The sequence below is a fragment of the Rattus rattus genome, chromosome 7, assembly GCF_011064425.1.
Source record: "Rattus rattus isolate New Zealand chromosome 7, Rrattus_CSIRO_v1, whole genome shotgun sequence".
Taxonomy (NCBI): domain Eukaryota; kingdom Metazoa; phylum Chordata; class Mammalia; order Rodentia; family Muridae; genus Rattus; species Rattus rattus.
This window is the reverse complement of record NC_046160.1, coordinates 90,691,155-90,710,652: the sequence shown is the minus strand read 5'-3', so window position 1 is coordinate 90,710,652 and position 19,498 is coordinate 90,691,155. Positions and strand designations below refer to the sequence as shown.

Here is a 19,498-nt window from a genome sequence, read left to right as displayed (position 1 = left end):
GAAAGGGTTGTTCGACCTCGAAAGGGGTCAAGACCGAAAACCACTGAAATAAAGAATATTGAGAAGCAGAAATGATCTTGGATTATCTGAGTAAGCCCAACATGTCATAAAAGGCACTAGCAGAAGCCTGAGTCAGACGTCTTCAGGATGAGGAAGGCCGAGGCAGATTGGGAGATGGTACGCTATTGCCTTTGACCGCAGAGGAAGATCACAAGTCAAAGGGCATACAGCAGCCTCTGGACGCCATAAAGAGAAAGGAACACACAGCCCCCATGAGACCAGAATATAGTTTGACCCCCTCCCCTACCTTGAAGATTTCGGGGGAGGAGGGCGGGAGGGAAAAGCTAGCTCGGTGGTTCAGAGCACTTGCTCATACAGAGGAACCAGGTTCAACTCCCAGCATCTTTGTGGTGACCTCATACATACATTCAGGCAAAACTCTTATACACATAAAAAAAAAAAATCTAAAAGTTTAATGCTTTAAAAAGTGGGGGGGGGGGAGGAAGTAGGAAACTGCTGTTATGCTTCCTTCTGCTCTAATGATCCTGAGTATCACCTGACACATCAATTGGTTCAGGAAGTTGATTACAAGCAAATGTTTCTCCAGGCCTAAATCTGTAGAAACCCAGCAAGCTGGGTCTGAACAGGCCAAAGCACCAGTAGGTGCTCAATAAACACCCACGGGAAGAACTGCGGTTCCATAGTCAGGGAAAGGCTCCGCAGTTGTTGAGACCAGGACCTAAGCGAGTTCCTCCTGGAAGTGCTCACATGAGTCACAGCCAGAGAGAGTCGCAGGAGCCCAGACGTCCCCAGCATCAGTGACTGATCATTCACCCCAGCAATCTCGTCAGACTTGGCCCCACAGAGGCAGCCCTGCCATGCCACAGACTCAGCGATCAGTCATAAAAAGGCTGGAGGAGAGGGCAAGCAGCCAAGTCTAGACATGGGACCGCAGTGATAAGGTCTCCCGCTAAGTATTCCAAAGAAAGCAGCCTAGCAAGAAGTTTCACATGGATTACTTTTGCTCACAGCTGGACTAAGTCTATATGGCTTCTGGCAAACCTTGTCACCAAGCAGAGAAAGATACAAAGTATCAGAAGAGGAAGGCGCCAAGGCCTTGGAAACAGTAAAGATTCAAGAAGACTGTGCTAGGGGCAACTGCACGCCTACTGAAGGGGCCTCTCCTCCACAGGTTTGAAACAGCTTTTTCTTTTTAGTTGATTTTATGTGTATGGGTGCTTTGCCTGCATATATATCTGTGCACTATTTTTGTGTCTGGTGCCCATGGAGTCCAGAAGGCGGCATTGGATCCTCTGGAACTTGGGTTACAGATGGTTGTGAGCTGTCATGTGGGTGCTGGGAACTGAACCCGAGTCAGTGCTTTTAACTTCTGAGCTCTCTCTTTAGCCCCTCATCTCAGGTTTAAAGGGGTCAGGGATGAGGGGGTGTGGGTGCAGGGAATATAGCTAAGTGGTACTTACCTAACGTGCACTTGTTCCTGGGTTCAATCTCTAGCATTTACACACACACACACACACACACACACACACACACACACACACACACACACACTTAGTCACAACCACTACTAGTTAATAGCAAACATCAAGGTTAGGGCCCCAAGCCCCAGCTGAAATTCTCATATTAGCCTCACCCCCATCTGGAGAGCTGCTTGCTTTGCGGCCTCTGGAGGCCTCAAATGCTTTGGATCTAGCTGCATAAGGAGAAAGGGAACCACAGCTATAGCATGTGTCACTGAAAAAGCTTCAAAGGCCCGGAGAAGCACAGTGGGAATCTATTAAGGCCTGCAGAGCTCTCAGCAGAGAAGAGACTGCGGCCATACAACAGAAGTTAAAATGCACTAGATCATACCACAGGCTTGGAAGCAGGTAGACCTTTCCTTTCCTGAAACTGTATGTGGCCTTAAGCTTCAAGTTCTCCATCAGATAAGTGGTCACAATAACCTCATGGACTGTCCCCAAGACTGGAGGACACAAGTAACCTGCACATCAACATACAGGAAGCTGACAGAGAACCAGAAAGAGAATACTTGCTCCACAAGCACCCGGATGAAATATTCTTCTCACTTCGACCTAAATTTGTATTCACCCATATCTCAGATCATAATTCAGCAGATAAAGGCTTTGCCACCAAGCCAGACGAACTAATGTGGTGGGGGAGAGAACCAGCTTCCTCAAGTTGCCCTCTGACCACCTCATGATGTAGCTAGCATTCACACACCCAGACACACATACACACACACACACACACACACACACACACACACACACACACACACACACGGACAGACACATACACAAGCACACAAGCACACGTGCATACAATAAGTAAATGTAAAATAACAACAACAATAATAATAATTAATAATGGCTCAAGTCAAACTTGGTGGACCAGCGTGTCCCAGCCCTTCCCACTAAACCAGTGTGTATCCTAGGGTTCCAACACAGTTCAGTCCGTGATCTCACAATCTCACAAGAGCAATTCAACTGAAACTCACACCAGAAAAGCACAGGTCGGTAAGAGCCCCACTGTGAGCACAGCAGGACACATTCCTCAGCATCCCCTAGGGCAGGGGAAGAACTGTGGGGAACCATGAGCCCAAAGGGAAAAGAAGTCAAAGCACTGTGGGAGCAAAAGCACAAATAAGAGAGCAACAAACTCCATCCTTCACACTAGTCCCTGGGTTTTGAGAGCAGCTTCAGATGGTCACAGCAGCAAGGAAGGGCCCTGTGCTAAGTCACAGGGAGTATCAAACCGGAAACGGAAGAATACAATCGCCCAGGACTGCAGTCTGCTGGCCTGGGTTTGATGAGAATGACCCCATAGGCTCAGGTAACTGAGTGCAAGCATTCCCAGTTGGTGGGTCTGTTTAGAAAGGATTGAGGTGTGGCCTTGTTGGAAGAGGTCTGTTCCTGGAGATGGACTTTGAGGCTTCAAAACCCACAGCAGACCTGGCCTTCCTCTCCCTTCCCTACCCCCTCCGTCCTTCCCTCCAACTTATGAATCAGATGTAAGCTCTCAGCTATTACTATAGTCCCATGCCTGCCTGCTTGCTTGCTCCCTGTCATGTGGCCATGGGCTCACCCTCTGAAAGCATAAGCAAGCCCCCAACTAACTGTTTTCTACTGTGAGCTGCCTTGGTCACAGCAATAGACCAGTGAGTAAGAGCCCAGCATTCCTCTGAAGGGGCTATCTCTGCTCACTGCAGGCGCCTCCATGCAGTGCTCTCACTTGGAGACAACACTAGCTGCCATCCCTAAGCGGCGAGCTTGGGAATCCACTCACTCAACAAGCATTTATTCAGCGCCTACTTTGCACAAAGACACTGTGGCAGCCATGTGGGAGACATAACAATGAATCGCACACAGGCCGGACTCACAAGAGCTTCTTCTATTAGGAGAAACAAGTGCGGCAATCACAAAAGGGGGTTAAGTGGCAGCAGGGGCTGGGGGACGTGGCTGGGAGGGTGCTTGCTAGCAGGTTTCAGGTCTTGGGTTCGAAGAGACCTTATTCTGTGAAGATAAAACACAAACTATCCAGAGAGTGGAGTCATGAGACCCACGAGAGCTCCGGAAAGCCTCCAGCTTAGGGATGTAACACTTCGGAGCATGATGCTAGGCCCTGGGGACACTAAAACCAGTGACACACAGTCTCTGTCTTTGAGGAACTTGAACTCTAGAAGGAGTTCAAGAAAAGAGCTTGTGGGCAGATTATCTATGTAACAATGCCTTGAGTACTAGCACGTAAGTCAATAACGAATTGACAAAAGAGGCTAACAGAGGCGTAAGGATGCCGAGACCTGCAAGCTTTGTAAGAGGAGAGGATATTTTGGTTGACTCACAAATGAGGAGAAAGCCAGGTGAAGAAGAGATCCAAAGGGGTCAGCAAAGCCGGACTCCCTCTAAAGGGAGAGCATCCCGGACAGTCGGAGCAGCAAGGCCTGGGGCCACCTGAATTGCATTGTGGGAAAGGACAACTGGTCTGGAAGATCAAGCAATGGAGACAGGTGGAAACAGGCTCCAGGAGATGAGGTGGGAGAGAATGCCCTAAAAAGGCACCACTTGAGAATCAGACTATAGTTCCAGGTGTTCAGGGAGCCAAGAAGTGTTTGAAAAGAAGGCAGAGAGACCCAGGATCTGCAGACTTTCCACAGCAGATTTCTAAAATAAAGGAAATCGGATGGGGATTGGGGGAAGTAACCCAGAGATTACTGGTTAGAAAGAAGTAAGACCTACTCATGGGCAGAGGGAAGAGGCGTGACCCAAAAATCAAGGTGATGCGAAGCAACGTGTAAATCAGGTGTTTCAGAAAAGCAGGAAGAAGGGTTGGGATGTAGCCCAGCTGCTAAAATGCTTGCCTGGAAGGAAAGCCTGGGTTTGATACTGAGTAACACATAAAACCAGAGGCGGGAACAAAAGACGGGACTTTCAAAGCTATCCTTAGCTACATAGGGAATGTGTGTCCAGTCTGGGCTATATGTGACCTTTTTCTATGGGTGAGGGGTAGGGTGGAAAGGGACGCTAAGAGCTATCATCACCCAAACAGCCTAACGCAATTCCTCATGACCTGAGGCTATTATCCAACAGGGACCACTGAGGTTCCAGTCTTAGCTGGAGGGGAATCTTCCTTTAGGAGCAGGGGCCCATAGCTCTCATCTGAACTGGAGAAGGGTCCACATGAATCTTAACATCAAAGCCCCCCCCCATATTTTACCTTCCTTTCCCACACGTGTAAGGAAGTGGGGTGAGCTGGCAGCATGGAATCGCCCCTAGTCTTGGCTCCTTCCTAATTCTAAGCATGAGCCTCCAGGGGCAGTAACAATCGTACAAGAGACGCTCCCTCCTGGACCGACGTAGCTAAACCAACTTCCTCATCCGTGGCCTCTCCGCAACCCAGCCCTGCTTCTGCCCAGGCTTCCACCAGGGCCTTAGGATCCTAGCCCAGAAGTTAGGGGAGTGGCTTTTCCAAACAGACCTTAGGGATTTGCACACATGTGTAGATCCTCACAGACAGCCAGCTCTCAAATCCAGCACCTCACCCCGCAGTGCTGCAGCTCTGAAAGCCACTCCACCCACAGCACCTGCTCCCACCACCCCCACCCCACCCCCACCCCCACCCCAGTCCCACCCCCACCCCTACCCCAGTCCCACACACCCCAGCTAAGAGGCCTCAGCCAGACAGGCCTAAGGAAACTCATCCAACCAGTTTCCAGCAGAGAGGAAACTCCCTCAGTTAAGAGCACACAAAGACCAGAATTTCCACAGTTCCCTCACCTGTTACCAAACCCCCGAGGCTACACAGTACACAGGGCATGGCCGTTCCGGTGGCAGTCTACTCCATGAAGAGGAAGGCCTTGATACACAAGAGAAAGAACCAGTGAAGTCCAAACAAGGATCTGCACCTGCTGCCCTACACAAATGGTAGGTGCTGGCTCCACCTGGCCTGGCACCCATTAGGGTATCCAGGACCCACTTTTCACCTTCCCTACTAACGGTGCCACTTGATTTCATATAATACAAGCACCATCATCACCCGCTGTGGATTCTGGGACAAGGACACTTTGGGAAGAAGTGATAGATTGTGTTTTCCCACCACGCATGTATGTATGTGGGTATGGGGACGGTGTGATCACCCAGGACCCTCCCTAGCCACACCCATCAGTAAATGTTGCAGGAAGACCTCTGAAGTCCCCAAGCCAAGCGCTCCAAAAGCCACAGGACTGTCTGCCAGTCACATGGCCAAACCTACTGGGAGCAGGCAGGCTAGGTAAATAGAAGTCACTTTTCTACACTGAACCAGGTGTGGCCCTCCATTTCTGAACCTCCAGGGGAGACTCTGAAGCCTTGTGTCACAAGCCTGGGGCTGCTCACGCTCCCCAGAGGTTACCAGGCAAGGTTTGGAGTCCCACAATTCACAGAGTCCCACCTGCACCCAACTCAAGACACCCTTGGCCAGGCCCCCAAGGCTACCTACCGCTTTCCTCAAAAGGGCTCCCATCCCAGCACAGAGAGCAGCCCTGGGAAGGTGGCCAGGGGCTGGGGAGCTGCATTCTCTCCGGCGTTCGGCAGCCCAGCGGTTAACAAGCTCTGGCTGCTGGGCAAGCAACAACTGCCACCAACAACCTCGGGAATTAAAGCGCCCGCTGCCTCCTGCTGAAACCTCTTCAATAAACGTCCTATTCAGAACCAGTTCCGCGTGTGGGTCATACTTGCTGCATTTCTCTCATTCCTGATTGCTGGGGGGCCTAACCATGAAAATGAAGCCTCCCAGCACAACGTAGCACGCCCCAGAAGGGATGAGGACCCGGGCCACAGCCCCAGGAGGTAAGCACCTTGCAGCTGAGGACCACAAATATCTCCAGAGATTAAGCACTTGGGGTCCGAAGTGCAGGAAGTCAAACACTGAAGACTCAAACAAAGCCAGATCAGTCAACAGCACAACAATACTCCATTTATGGGACACCTTCCCCCACTCGGGCCCTCTAAGCCTGAGGCTTTTAACCCTTCCGTCCTCAAGGCTGCAAGTCACAGGGTGGGACAGGTGGACAGCAAAATTACCCCTGCTTCTCTGGTCAGGAAAACTGAGGCACAAGCTGTTCCCAGAGAGCAAACTAAAATCTCAGGCAACCTTTTACGAGGGTGTAATGTACCAGCCACCGCTCTGACACATCTGACACATTCGCTATGTAGTTTCTCAACACTCCCCCACTCAAGGCCACGCAGCTAGGGAAGTGGGAAGACAGGGTTTGCTGGAATCCAGGATCCCTGAGCAACTCATTCACAAGCAACACACGCCTCCCCCTCCTCACACACAGGACCCAGGAGACTCGACGGAGCCTGAGAGGAATCCACACTCCCTCATGGGATACCTCCTTTTTTTCTGCTCTTTTTAGAAGTTAACATTTTTGCTGGGGACAAGTTCCCACACAGTGTGATAACCTCAGAAAGAGGCCCAAACAGAGTCATCTGGGAACCCATAACTCACCCATTGATGCTTCCAGAAAGAAATCGCTTGTGAGACCAGCAGAAGAAACCTGGGAGCAAACTCACAGTGGTCTTCTGCCCACACACTCCAGAGGTTGTAGGGCACACAGCACTCGGTGAGGCAGAAGAATTCCGAACTGCTTCTGTGAGTGTCTGGACAGTATACCCCGCTTACAACCTCAGACGGCAAGTCTGGGGCTTCCAGAGGTTTGCCCTTAGTGTTCTCCAGGTCCTGCTAATTGTGCTGGCAGCTGTGTGAGGACTTGCCAGAAGAAGGCTGATGTAAATAAGTGTGTAGGTGATGCGGACACAGATGGTATTTTATGGGTGACTGTGTTGAGGAAAGAGGTGTCCTCCTGGCAGAGGCACTGATGTAGGCTTGGGAATCGGGGAACAGGGGTACAGCTTACCTGCCCACTGCCTGGCCGTAGCTGGTACTACAGAACCAAAGCTGAAATAACTTCCCGGTGGTGAATGCTTACCAGGTATGTGTGAGGCCTAGGAACCAGTCCCTGTCCCCATTCCCCCAATGCACACCACCCAGGAAAGGCAGAAGATCACTCGCGTTTGATCATAAGCTAGGTGCTGGGGACATAACAACCAGCATGAATGAGACTGTGCTGCTTCTCACCGAACTTAGGTGACAGCGGGAAGACGGCCACACCAGTAAATAAACAGTATATTTCAGGATAGTGCTAGATGCCATGCAGAAGAAGAAAAAAAGGGGAAAAATGGTGTGCAAGGGGGATGGAATCTTTGTTAGGTAGAAGAGGGCAGGGTTGAGATGCCCAGGAGGTGAGACATACACTATAAAACGCAGGCCAACAGCCAAAGCCTTCCAACCTTCTTCTCTACCCCACCTCCTCCTCCACATCCACCTCCATCCACGGCAAGCCCAGACCTACGCATCACAAGGAAGCACAGATTTACAAAATGTCTTGCTTTGAAGCACCCCACGAAGAGAAAAAGCTCAAAGCAAAAAAAAATTGCAAGAGGCCAGCGAGATGACGCATGCATTTTTCTGCCAAACCTGTTGACCTGAGCTTATCTCTGGGACCCACATAGTTCCAGAAGAACCAACTCCCAGAGGTAATGTTCTGACCTCCACATGCAGGCCACAGCATGAGCATACCCCACCCCCAACATACACGCATACACACACACACACACACACACACACACACACACACACACACACACAATCCTTAAAAAATAGTGAGATCTGTTCCTATACAATAATAGTAATGATGATGATGATGGTGGTGGTGGTGGTGGTAGTGGTGATGATGATGACGATGATAATGATGATGATGAAAAATCTGAAAATAATTAAGAAGACAACCCAGAGAGAGACCTGAGACAGCTCAGCAGGTAAATCACTTGCCCGCTGTATGCCCCAGAGCATCTGTGTTCAGTACCCTGCACCCTGCAGTGGAAGGAGTAAACTGCAGGTCGGCCTCTGGTCTTAGGCACACCGAATAATAAATAAATTAATAAATAGTTCTCTCTAGATTTATTAATGTATGTGCTTTATGTGTATGGTGCTGTATCTACATGTATGAACACTAGAAGAGGGCATAGGATCCCACAGGACTAGTGTGAGCTGCCATGTAAGTGTGGGGATTTGAACTCAGGACTCTGGAAGAGCAGCCGGGCTCTTAACCACTGAGCCAACTTTCCGGTCCCATAAATAAATGGGGTTTTTGGGTTTTTTGTTTGTTTGGTTTTTTTTGGGATTTTGTTTTTTTTTTTTTTTTTTTTTTTTAAAGATATATTCGCTTATTATATATAAGTACACTGTAGCTGTCTTCAGACACACCAGAAGAGGGCATCGGATCTCTTTACAGATGGTTGTGAGCCACCATGTGGTTGCTGGGAATTGAACTCAGGACCTCTGGAAGAGTAGTCGAGTGCTCTAAACCGCTGAGCCATCTCTCCAGCCCTTTTTTTGTTTTTTTAAGGCAAGCAAGAAAGGCTAGGTATGGGTGCACACCTTTGAAAAATCCCTGAGTTCAATGCCATCTTGGTCCACATAGTAAGTTCTAGGGCAGCCAGAGCTATGTGGAGAGACCCTGTCTCAAAAATAAATAATAAAAATACAAAAAAGAAAAAGAAAAAAAAGCACAAGGCTGCTATACTAATAGAAACTAAGATACTGTTGAAAGAAATGAAGGATCGTCAAATGAACAGATAGTCATTCCGAGTCTATCCATATTGAGCATTTAGCACTGTTTAAAATGGCAATCCTCCTGTCTGGCAACTCCTGTGTGTGTAGATTTAGCTCTCCCTGTCCCTGCCCGCCTCGAAAGCAGCAGCGTCAGGACTGCACTGTGCTGGCTCCCATAAGAACACACAGCCTCTCGAGAGTACAGAACTGAGAGCACAGAAATAAAACCACCTTTAGAGTCAGTGAATCTCTAGGAACTTACAGGCCAGCCAGCTAGCTCATCGTGCACAGCAGTGACTAAGGGACCCTTTCCCAAGCAAGGACAAAGACAGGGACCCACATCCAAGGTTGTTCTCTGACCTCCACACACTCACACACATGAACATGCATGCACACACACATATACATATACAGACACACAGAGATACACACACACACACACATTTATACACAAAGACTCTTTTTTAATTAAACACAGGGGCTGGAGGGACGGCTCAGTGGTTAGAGCACCAACCGCTCTTCCAGAGGTCCTGAGTTCAAATCCCAGCAACCACATGGTGGCTCACAACCATCTGTAATGGGATCCTATGCCCTCTTCTGGTGTTGTCTGAAGACAGCAGCAGTGTACCCACATACATATAAATAAATAAAAACATAAGTAAATCTTTAAAAAAAATATTAAACACAGGATTACCACATGATCCAACCATCCTATTCTTAAGTAAATCATTCACATATGTCCACACAAGATGTTTATACATTATATAATCTAACATTCACAGTGGCAATATTCACTTTTTAAATGTATTTACTTATTGGCAAATGCTGGGGGCTCAAACCCAGTGCATCTAAACAAGTATTTTACCACTGAACTATGGCCCCATCCAACAGCATTACTCACAATACTAAACAGCTCAAACAGAAATGTCCATCAGCTGGTGGACAAGTGAGCAAAACGTAATATATCTGCATGGTGCCGAATTAGTCCGCAATAAAAAATGAATTGCTTTCTACAACACGGAACATCTTAGGAGACCCTGATGAACTGGAAACCAGAGGTTGTGGGCAGAAAGGAAGCCAATCAGAAACAGCGTACATAAATCCATTTGCACATGTCCACAGTAGGTGTCCTAGGGAAACAGGAAGTACTTCAGTGGCTACCTGGAGCTGGGAGCTGGGGAAATGAGAATTGACCGCTAATGGGAACTGGCTTTTCTTGGGGGGGGGGGGTTTAATAAAAAAAGATAGCAGGGGTTACACAACTCTGCAACTGTAAATATTGATAAACCAATGAACGATACACCATGCATGAGTGACTTGTAATTTATATTTGCAATCTTTCTCAATAAAACAAAATAATAAGGAAAGAGAAACATTAAAGACAAGCTAGTGGGGAAGCAGAGACCACTCAATAAGCAGTGGGGGAAACTGGCCAGTGTTCTGGAAGAAAAATTAAATCCTCTCCATCTTACATGTTCAGGCATGGGTTTACATACAGGGCTCCTGAAGCATTCTGTGACCACGACTGTGACCCAGAGTGAGGCTGGAGCATCCATACACATGTTAAAGCTCTTTCGTGGACTGCCAGGGTCAAAACCCAGCAACCAGAAAGCACATTCCAGGTAAGTTTAAAATGGAAATATAACAGAGGGGGAAAAAAAAATCAGAACATTTTCCTTCCATCAGAAACAGGAGAGAGAAACAGGCCTGAAAACAGCATTCTGGATCACTAGACACCGAGACCACACAGTTCAGCATCTTCCGCAGCGCCCAGAAGCTGAACAAAGAGGCGAATTCCTGCGGGGTGTTGAGATGGCAGTTCCTCCCTGTCATTTTCTGGCCTCCGAAAACTACCAGCTGGTGAAAAACATGCATTAAGAAGCACTCTTGTTCAGAGAGGTAAGCACCCCTGGGGTACCTGGCAATCAGTTTTCACAGAACTGAATTAAGTGAGGAGCCGACCGGAGCCCCACCAGGACACCACAGAGAACAATCCATGCTTGCAGTTCCAAACATGAGGGAGAGGGAGGGCTGAGAACACAAGCTCTGGAGTCATTAGGAAGTTCAAATCCTGAGTAAGGGTGTGGCTGAGGTGGGGAGCTATCACAGTGCAGAAGACCCTGGGCTCATTTCCAGTCCCACCCCAAAAAAAAAAAAAAAGAAAAGAAAAGAAAAGATTTTTTTAAAGGGTAAGGGAAGTTCAAATGTTATCTTTGCTAAGTGTCAGCACAGAGACACTGGGCAATTTACCAGACCTTGAAAGGACTTGGGGAGATCTGTGAGCTCACTAGGCCACAATCAACATCTCTCATGATTCCAGCCAATCTGACTGGGAATCTTTAAAATTATGTTTTACACTTCCTTGCTTCCCTCAACCCAGCTAAGAGAGAGTAATTTAGCCTACTCTTCATGAGTCAGGGCCACGGCTGCTGGCCAGGCATCCATCATCCACAACCCAGGTGGAAGGAAGGTGTGTCAAGCCATTCCCTGCAAACAAATGACCCCGGGTCCTTCCGCTAGGACTGGCTTTTCCGGTGTTTCTGTTTCAGCCTGTTTTCACTGCCAACTTACCGCTCCACAGATCGTTCTCCCTTTCTGTCCCGGCTTTCTCACTTACCGCTACCCATCTGCAATGGGCTCGCCGTAAGACACAGGTTATGTAGAGATGTTAAACAGGATGGGGGGAGGGGGCTGTGGATATTTCATAGGCATTTCAACCCATCATCCTTCATGGTGATGTGCAGATGAGTAATATTGTTAGGGAGGCTGCCAACAGCTGGGAGTGGTGTTATAGGATATTATGGGACATATATTCAAATCTATAAGCACACCCTAATGTCCTCTTTTGGCCTCATTTGCATGGTGATAGACATTGCAGCCAGCCTGGGAATATGGATATCAGAAACTCCAGGTTCCCTTACACTTTGCAAGCTGCAAGAATACCAGGCTGCCTGCATCACTACCTCGCCGGTGCAGATACAAAGTGGAATCTTATATCCTGGTCTTTTACTTTGATGACAAGAATAGATCATTTGTAAATCAGGCTTGGTGGCTCACATTTATAATCCCAGCACTTGGTGGCTATGTCCAGAAGATTGTGAGTTCAAGGCCAGACTGGAGACCAGAGAAACAGAAACAAAAAGGAACAAGAAAACTCCACTCCTAAAGTTTATTACTACAAATAAGGTAGTAAGACCCTTATTTGACAAATACTTATTGTAATCCTACCATACAACAGGTACTGGGGCTGTAGCGATGACCTAGATAGGGTTTGCAAGGACACCTGTTCCTCTTTCCCTACAAAAAAGATTTGTCACCTGTTGCTCAAGTCTGTGTCTTACACACACACACACACACACACACACACACACACACACAGAGAGAGAGAGAGAGAGAGAGAGAGAGAGAGAGATTGTCTCTAAAGCCTTACAGTAAAAGCTATGAGCTTTTATGTATTTATTTATTTTATGTATGTGAATACACTGTAGCTGTCTTCATACACACCGAAGAGGGCATCAGATCTCATTACAGATGGTTGTGAGCCATCATGTGGTTGCTGGGAATTGAACTCAGGACCTCTGGAAGAACAGTCAGCATTCTTAACCATTGAGCCACCTCTCCAGCCCAAGTTATGAGCTTTTAAAAGCAGATTTATTTACTTTTGTCCTGTGTGTATGGCGTTCTGCCTGCGTGTACACCTGTGCATCACGTGTGTGCAGTGCCTGTGGAGGCTGAAGAGGGTGTCAGATCCCATGGAACTGAAGTTATGTACAGTTGTGAGCCACCCAGTCAGACCCTGGTCCTCTGGAAGAACAGCCAGTGCTCTTAACCACTGAGCCACCTCTCCAGCTCCTTTTTTTTTTTTTTTTTTTTTCTTTTTTTTTTTTATTAACTTGAATATTTCTTATATACATTTCGAGTGTTATTCCCTTTCCCGGTTTCCGGGCAAACATCCCCCCCCCCCCCCTTCCTTATGGGTGTTCCTCCCCACCCCTCCCCCATTGCCGCCCCCCCCAACAGTCTAGTTCACTGGGGGTTCAGTCTTAGCAGGACCCAGGGCTTCCCCTTCCACTGGTGCTCTTACTAGGATATTCATTGCTACCTATGAGGTCAGAGTCCAGGGTCAGTCCATGTATAGTCTTTAGGTAGTGGCTTAGTCCCTGAAGCTCTGGTTGCTTGGCATTGTTGTCCAGCTCCTTTTTTTAAAAAATTTATTTAATTGTATGCTTTATGTACGTTGCTATAAGTGTGTCAGATCCCCTAGAACAAGAGTTACAGGCAGCTGTAAACTGCCATGTGAGGGCTGGGAATTGAACCTGGGTCCTCTGGAAGAGCAGTCAGTGCTCTTAGCTACTGAGCCAGGTTAAAAGTTTAGCCTTTAAAAACAAAACAAAATAAGCCAGCGTGGCTACATAGAAACATTCCCTCTCAAAAATCAACAACAAAGCTAGGAGAGCCAGAGTTGTAGCTCAGCCAGTAGAGTGCTTGCCTAGCATACATGAAGCCAAGGGTTTCTATCCCCAGCACTGCATATACCAGTCTCATGGTGAGTGCCTACAATCAACACTCTGGAAACAGAGAAGGGCCTGAGGCTCAAGGTTATCCTCAGTCATACGTAGAGGTCTCATGTTAGCCTGGGCTAAAAACAACAAAATCAACTTTAAAATATGTGAATTTTAAAGAGATTCTGGAGCCCACTTCAACTGCAAAGATACCACTGGGTTCAAAAGTAAAATACACTCACACACATACACACACACACACACACACACACAGAGAGAGAGAGAGAGAGAGAGAGAGAGAGAGAGAGAGAGAGAGAGAGAGAGAGAGAGAGATGCATCAGTGGGTAAAGGTACCTGTCACCACACCTGATGACTTCAGTTCAACTCCTGGGTCCTACATGGTAGAAGTAAGCTGCTCTTTGAAAACACACACATACACATGTGCATGTATATGCATACATACATGTGTACAGCGCACACACACACACAAAATACACAAGAGAAAACGACTTTTAAAAGAATCTTCTTAGATTCCTCTCTCCCGTCTCAACTCAGACTCTAGCAACAATTAGAGAAATTCCTAGGATCCTCACTATGTCTCTAACAGGGCTACATGTAACTGGCACCTTCTAGAACCTTGTCCAGTCTCTATGTTCAGCTCTTGAAGCTGTTCAGCACATGGAGTAGGAGTCGTTCTAATCCTTGACATTAAATACAAGCATCCTCTCCGAATGACAGCCAAAAGCACCATCGAGATACTGCTATCCTTTAGTTTTCTCAGGCGGCAACAGCCCACCGAGTGTAGACTCCACCCATGCATTCTTCCCAGTTCCAGGGCGGGTAAGCCCACCACACTGGGATTCCTCCCGAGTGCAGCCTCTGCACCAGCCCGCCATGCCCTGTAGATCACACTTTGTACCATTCCCAGCTCTGCAAGAGAACAAGAATGAGCAAAGCCCCATTCCCACCCTCAGAGAGCTTCTAAATGAAATGAAGCCAGCAGAGCCAATCATGGCGGCACAAATCTCAGCGCTTGGAAGCAAAGACAAGTAGATCACACTGCAAGTGTAAGGTGAAAATGGTCTGGGGAAAAAAAAACCAAAAAAACAGAGCTCTTTGTCCAGCCAAACCCTATTTCAAAGGAGGGAAGAGAAACCAGCGAATCTCAGATCCAGTGAACAAGATATCCTGGTCCCCAGATGGCTGACACCAGAAGAGCAGCTAGCAATTCTAGACCAGCCTCTTGCTGACCAAGGGCCCAGTTTTCTTCCTTTAGGATACCAATGTCACAAACATGTTCAAGGCTACACAGGACCCTCTTCCTAACTTCCTTTGAGGCCTGATTCTATCTGGCTATATACCAACTGACAGTCTCCAAAAGTTCCTTCATCACAGGGTAGATCCCGCTACCCTGCCTGTACGCGCATGCGCCTGGAGCGGCCTTGTGGGCGTGGCCTGGCTGATGACCACTTCCCCAGGCCTGGCCCTCCACTGTGCATATTTCACTTCCTGAGCAGGAGGGCCCCCAGGAAACCACTGACCACAAACTTTGACAACAACGTTTTAGATTAAACTGCTCTGGAGGAGGCTGACCGTTCTAGCAGAGATGGGAGGGGACAGGCCCATCACACGGTTGGGCAGAGACCGCTTGGATTTGAGTATTCCTGACCCTGAACTCTCAAAGTGCCTATGACTGTCCATAATCCAGCCAGTTGCAATCCTGAGTAGAGATTTTTAAAGCTCAGGAAAGAGAAGCCGGCCTGGACAACACAGCAAGACTCTACAAATTTCTGCACCAACCAAATGGCTCAGTGGTCACCACCAAGCCTGATGGCCTAAGTTTGATCCTCAGGAGCCCCCTTGGGAAAAGGACTCCCACAAGCTGACCCACATTTTTAACTCATTCTGGTCCCTGGTGAATGAGTTGCTATCAAAAGTCTTTGCAGGGTTCCTCGGAACCTCTATTGGACTCTTCCTGAACAGCCTGCTTGCCCTGTACCCCTCTCCCCTCATGCCCTTAGCCCTTATTCTCAATATGTTCCCCATCCCCATCCCCGCCTAGTAAAACAAACCCACATGGAGGATGAGGGTGAAGACAGTGGACGACACCAAGGTGTGATTCATCAACTGACTGGAAGCAGGGGGAATTCCAAAGCCAGGCAGGCCAGAGCTGCCCTAGGCTACCCTTCCTATCTGAGGGACAATGGCCGGCACACATCTAGGAGTCCCGCATCCCCAGCCAACTGCACTCCAGGGTAGCTTAGAGAGGTTCCCTCACTCCTCAACCAGAAGCCTTCCAGTGGCCCTCCTTTTGATTTCCCTGCTCCTTCCCAATACTTCAAATGCTTCTCGTCCAGAGTCCCAGCTAGCACTGGCTGGAAACATTGCTGCTGCCTCTGTAGAATTTGGTGGGAGAAATAAATCACTGTGCGCGGTTCTGTAGGGCTTGCTAAGCACTGCAGATGCGTTATCTCTCTGTTCACTCTCACAATGCTGCATGCGGGCGGCTGGATGACAAACTCCACTGTACAGGTGAGAAACAGACCTAAAGGGGTTTAGTCAACACAGGGCTGCAGGGCTGGGAAGTTGTCAGGTTGGAGATTTAAACCTGGGTCTGTGCTACTCCAAACCCTGCTCCTAAATGTCACATCAGGATGCTGACCTGGGTTTCAAGGGATAGCCATCTGGGGCTCAAAGAAAATACCTCATGGTCAACTCCAAAGTCCCTTCCTTAGAGGATAGCTGTCACCTCCTCCCTTCCTCAACAATTCACATTGACCTTTCCGACATACCTTCCTGTAACTTTAAACGCTCTTTCCATGATCCATTTCGTTTTCTGCTCACTTCCCCTCAAGTAGAATTCTGCTCCACCAGGTCAATAATTGCTAAAAACCTCATTTCAGTCACTGCTGGGCCCCCACCCCACCCCCAATGCCCAGTAATCATACATAGAAGATGCTAAATAAAAATGGATGAATAATAGATCTAAGATGCGTGGATATAGGAAGGAGGGAAAGATGAGAAAAGAGACCCAGTGTGTACTGGGGAAGCATTGGAGGCCCCAGGATGAGCCTCCAGGTCTGTCGGACCCAGGCCTCCAGAAGAGCTTCCTACTGTAGTAATGCCAAACCATGTCCTGACTCTAGAAACTGAGGAGGGAGGGTAATGGGGAGGGAGGGCTACAGCACTCGAACAAAGGCCTGTGGACTCGCAGCTGGCCAGAGAAGCAGGACAGGACAGTGGCCAGGGCCAGAGAACAGCCTGGGATGGCTGGACTGAAGTCAGCCCTCCGTGCAGCTGCAAAGACAACACCTCCCATCACCACAGTCCTCTCCACCCACAACACAACAGAGAGCCGCTTCACAGTTAACCCTTCAGGGCCCGTGGCAGCTTGTGGCAACCTCTCAGTCTCAGGACCAGAGCCTGTACAGGGTTGTGAGTGGGTGGGAGTGGCAGACCTTACATCTGAGACCCACACCTTCCCCCACCCCCCTTCAGGTCTGGTCATCTCTCAGGCCATGACCTTTGGCCTGTTCTAGTGTAAACACGGTGACCCTGAGATAGCAGTGGGTTTGGTAAAGCCAATGTTTACTCTGGGACTAAGATATTACAAGCCAGAGAGTAAACTGCTACAATTAGCTCCTGGTGTCCACCATGTCCTGTGTCGCACATGGGGCATATCCAGCAAACACTTAAGGGCCCCTTGCAACCACTACACAACACACAGCTCTTTTTTTTTTTTTTTTTTTTTTTTTGATAGGAGTTTATGGAAAACTCAAACAGCCAGTCAACCTTTGATGTGGTGCAATAGGGCCAGCATTAAATCTCTAGCAAAAAAATCCTGTCCAGTGGTCTTCCCATCTCTCCTAGCCAGGCTACCTCTGATAAAAGTCAATAGAGACGCCCCAAGGCCGCTCTAAAACACTGCCCACCCTTATCAGCCCAGACTAAGTGGAGGGGTGAAAGCAGGCCCTGTTTCATTCCTGATTCCCAACACCATGTGGGAAAAGTATAGAAAGGGGGGCCAGCGGAGGCAAGCAGGCCATGTTAGGAGTATGTCTACAAATGAGAGACGGGTCTGTGAGCCATCCAGTGAGCAGAACCGTAAAGGAATAGCAGTAGCACCACAGTTAGGCACGAGATTCCAGTTCAGCAGAGAGGCTGGAAAGGAACTCTTGGGAAGGCCAGGCACAGCACTGGACTGCCTCTCAGGCTGTCATTATACTCCACACTAATTATTTCTGAAGGTTAATTGTGACTGGAATGCATTCTTGAACAGGCACAGCTTTGGAACCCCAAGACTAGGGTTCTCTGTAAAGTGCTTCGGTGGTGATCGGTTGCTGGGGGGGTTGGGGGTGAGAGTGGGGGATCAGCGACCTTAACAGCCCTTAATCTACCAAGAGTTTAGTGACTCTAGGTGATACTCTAACACTTTTAGCACCACCTCTCAAAGCCGCTTTTCTCCACCCTCCAACCACCACGCCGCTTGCTCCGGTTTTTTTTTTTTTTTTTTCCCTCCTCTTTGTTTTCAAAAGTAGCTCCAGAATAAAACGTTGCCACGAAGGAGCATCTTGAACAAGTGAAGCTTGCAAGCCTTTTCGCTTCCCAAATCGAAGAACTGAGAGAGGGGTGCAAATGGCCAAACCAGATGGAGGGGAGGGAGAGGCTGTTAGGAGCGGCATGAAGGGGTTCTAAGTTTGCAGCTTCTGTACACTCGGCTTCTGACACCCACTCTAATCCGCCAGGACAGGCAGCTGAGATTCCCAGAAGCACGGTGTGGCATCAACCCGGAACAGGCTGAGTGCCTGCGCACTCCAGGGCTGGCAGGACCAGAGGGGAGTCCTTCTAGAAGGGGCCACAGACTCAGGCAAGCACGAGCTCACGGGGGTCAGTGAACACAAGAGGTGGTGGCAACGTCGAGAGCTGCCCGGATTTCAAACTCTGTAAAGCTTATGCTGCTTTGGTTTCCGGGGTGGGGATAAAATATGACTCCCCTTACGACCTTCCCGCGCGCTCCAACCTCCTCTGAGTGCGTCCGAAGCAGCCCTGGGCCAGTTCCTCATCCCACAGAGGGCTAGCCCGGGGTCCCCGCAGAGCGCCGCCACTCAGCCAAACCAGCACGGGCAAAGGGAGAGGGGACACTCACCAAGCCGTGGCCGCCCCGCCGGCTCGCGACGCGCCAGGCGCGCGGGGCTGCCCAGGTGGCGCGGCGAAGCGGGTTGGAATTTGAAAGTCGCTCTCGGAAGCCGCAGTGGCCGCCGGCTGCTCCCGCCCACGGCTGGCCGCCCCGCGGTCCCAGCCTCCGCCCGCTGCGAGCACCCAGACTCCGGGGGACCCCCGGAATGCGCACGGTTCCCCAGCACACGGCAGGAAGTTGCGGCCGAACCGGGTCCAGGCTGCGGCGGGAGGAGGGAAGGAGGGAGGGAGCCAGGGAGGGGCGGACCAGGAATGTTTCCAGTGGGTGGAGACTGCGCTCGCGGCTGAGATCCAGCAATTGGCGGCTCTGGGGGGACCGGGGAACCTTCGCGGCGGAGCGAGCAGGCTGGGTCTCGGGTTGTAGGCAGCGGCCGCCGTGGCTAATGATTAACCCGCGTGGCCCGGCGTGTGGGTCCCTTGCCACCTGGAACTCTAGGATCCCAAGACGCACGTGGAGGGTTACTCTAGTGTCACCGCCCTGATCTCACGCCGAGAGGGCAGTCAAAACCTCTAGACTGGGTTCCTTCTGACTAGAGAGGACTCCGAGCCCAGACCCCTAGACTTCCCGGGAGAAGCACTGGTCTAGATAGCAAGGACGTCCTAGTCCTGCTGGAACAGGTCACCACGAC

The 19,498-nt window shown here is 49.3% G+C and overlaps 1 protein-coding gene across 1 annotated transcript in view; it reads right to left on the bottom strand.

The window, feature by feature from the left end:
- Positions 1 to 19,171, bottom strand: part of Plekhg3 (pleckstrin homology and RhoGEF domain containing G3) — a 42,974-nt gene extending 23,803 nt beyond the window's left edge. Inside the window, exon 1 of the mRNA XM_032907968.1 lies at positions 18,820 to 19,171. The gene's annotated coding sequence lies outside the window, so the exon portion shown is untranslated. The remainder of the gene's footprint in view (positions 1 to 18,819) is intronic.
- Between the last annotated feature and the right edge of the window lie 327 nt (positions 19,172 to 19,498).